The sequence below is a fragment of the Lissotriton vulgaris genome, chromosome 10 (genome assembly GCF_964263255.1).
Source record: "Lissotriton vulgaris chromosome 10, aLisVul1.2, whole genome shotgun sequence".
NCBI classification, from domain to species: domain Eukaryota; kingdom Metazoa; phylum Chordata; class Amphibia; order Caudata; family Salamandridae; genus Lissotriton; species Lissotriton vulgaris.
The window spans coordinates 701,840,662-701,843,069 of record NC_141698.1 but is presented as its reverse complement, the minus strand read 5'-3'; positions in this window follow the sequence as shown (position 1 = coordinate 701,843,069).

Genomic DNA, 2,408 nt, shown 5'->3' with positions numbered 1-2,408 from the left:
GGAGTTCGAGTTTTTCTGTACGACAACCCAACTCTGCTCAGACATTGCCCTTCCCGACGCATGTTTTCCATCACTGACACTGACTCGTCCCTACTTGACGCTCTGCCTCCGTATCTGTGGGCCAAGACAGATTCGGACGTAGGAAGCATGATGATCGATCCAGTGCACATCACTGTTCGACCAGACGCAATACTCCCGAAACTTCCACAATATCGGATATCGCCCGAGGGCGAGAAGGCATTGGTAAAAATTATTCCGTCACTGATAGATGCAGGAGTGGTAGAGGAAGTGGTTAGCAATGTTTGCAACAGCCCTATCTTACCCATCATAAAGAAACAAGGAGAGGGAGATGAGAAAGTGTATCCCTTCATCATCGACCTTCGAGAGATCAACAAAGTAGTTGTACCCCAGTACCCCGTGGTCTCAGACATCACCACTATCCTGACTTTGATTCCTTCTACTGCCACCACTTTCACTGTCATTGACCTCAAGAATGCTTTCTTTTCTATCCCCATCCATCCAGACAGCTGATACCTCTTTGGCTTCATCCTAAAAGCCCGCTCATATAGATTCTGTCGAGCACCCCAAGGCTACACAGAAAGCCCCAGCATCTACAGTCAGGCCCTCAAGAGACAACTGGACGAAGTCCAGTTACCCGATGGAGTGGTGTTGATACAATACGTCGATGACATCCTTTTGGCGGCCGATACCACTCCACTTGCAGTCACAGCCACCATCTAACTCCTGCACTTCCTTGCGGAAAATGGCCACAAGGTCTCCAAAAAGAAGCTGCAATTCTGCCAACCCCAAGTCACTTACTTAGGCCACCTTTTGTCCAAAGACGGAAGGAAACTTACTCCCGACCGGATCCAAACCATCCTAGAGACCCTGTCCCTAAATCTCAGAAACAAGTCCGCTCCCTACTAGGCCTCACCTCCTTCTGTCGGCAGTGGTTGCCAAACTTCAGCCCCATTGTGAAACCGCTGCTTTCTCTGCTGGCTAAAGATGTTCCCTTCCCACTCCCCTGGACCCCTGAATGCCAATCCTCCTTCATAGAACTAAGAGATGCCCTCTGCTCGGCCCCTGTCCTAGGAACCCCGGATTACACGAAACCCTTCTCCCTCTACACCCACTAAAGGGAGGGATGTGCTTTGTCTGTCTTGACCCAGTCCATTGGCCCAAAGCAACCCCCATGCGCTTACTTCTCTGCCACTCTTGACCCCATAGCCAGAGCCTTGCCTGCCTGCCTTCGAGCTGTAGCTGCCGCTGCTATCTCTATCCGACAAAGTGAGGGGATCGTGCTCTCGAATTCCCTCACGGTGTTAGTACCCCATGCAGTTGACACCCTCCTGAACCAAACTAAGACACAACACCTGACGAGTGCACGACTGACTGGATACGAACTGACTCTGCTTGCACCCCACATCACCCTGAAAAGATGCACCACACTGAACCCGGCAACCTTGTTGCCCCTACCAGAAAACGATCCCAATGTGCCCCCTGTACATGACTGTGTGACCCTCATGGACGAACAGACTAGGAGTAGGGTTGACCTCAGGGACACGGCTTTTTCTGACCCTGATGGAGAGCTGTGGGTGGACGGCTCTTGCATCAAACTCCCTGATGGCACCACCTCAGCCGCTTATGCGGTCACCACAGCCCAAACTGTAGTAGAGACAGCCCGCATCACACAAAGATCTGCCCAGGCAGCAGAACTAATTGCCCTGACACGAGCATGCATCCTAGCAGCAGGAACCACAGCAAACATTTACACCGACAGCCAGTATGCCTTCGGGGTGGTTCACCATTTTGGACTCCTTTGGAAGGAGAGGGGATTCTTGACCTCACACGGCACCCCCATCTTACACGGAGATCTAGTCTCCGCCTTGATCAAAGCTGTCCTCCTCCCCAAACGACTTGCAGTCATCAAATGCCAGGCACACAAGAAAGTGACTGACATTATTGGACAGGGAAATGCACTAGCCGACATCACTGCTCGGACCACAGCAGAGAATAGGACGACGACACGCATGTACGTGACCAGGTCACAAGCAGAGAAATAGACAGACGCCAGGGACACTATTAGGGACATTCAAATGGCTAGCTCGCAACACAAATTGACTGAATGGGCACGGGTGGGACTAAAAGACGATGAAGGCTGCTGGCGAACAAAAGACACGAACAAATGGTTGCTACCTGACTCATACCTGATTCCCATATTGACTATGGCACACTCCCCTGCACACATAGGATCAGCCCCCATGATCGAACTTGTCTCCAGAGTTTGGCACAACGACAAAATCACAGACTCCGCCAAACGTCTGGTCCAACAATGCTTGATATGTTTGCAACATAACCCTGGGAAAGGAACTGTAGTACCCCGGGGAGGGTTTGGGGTTCCCAATCAC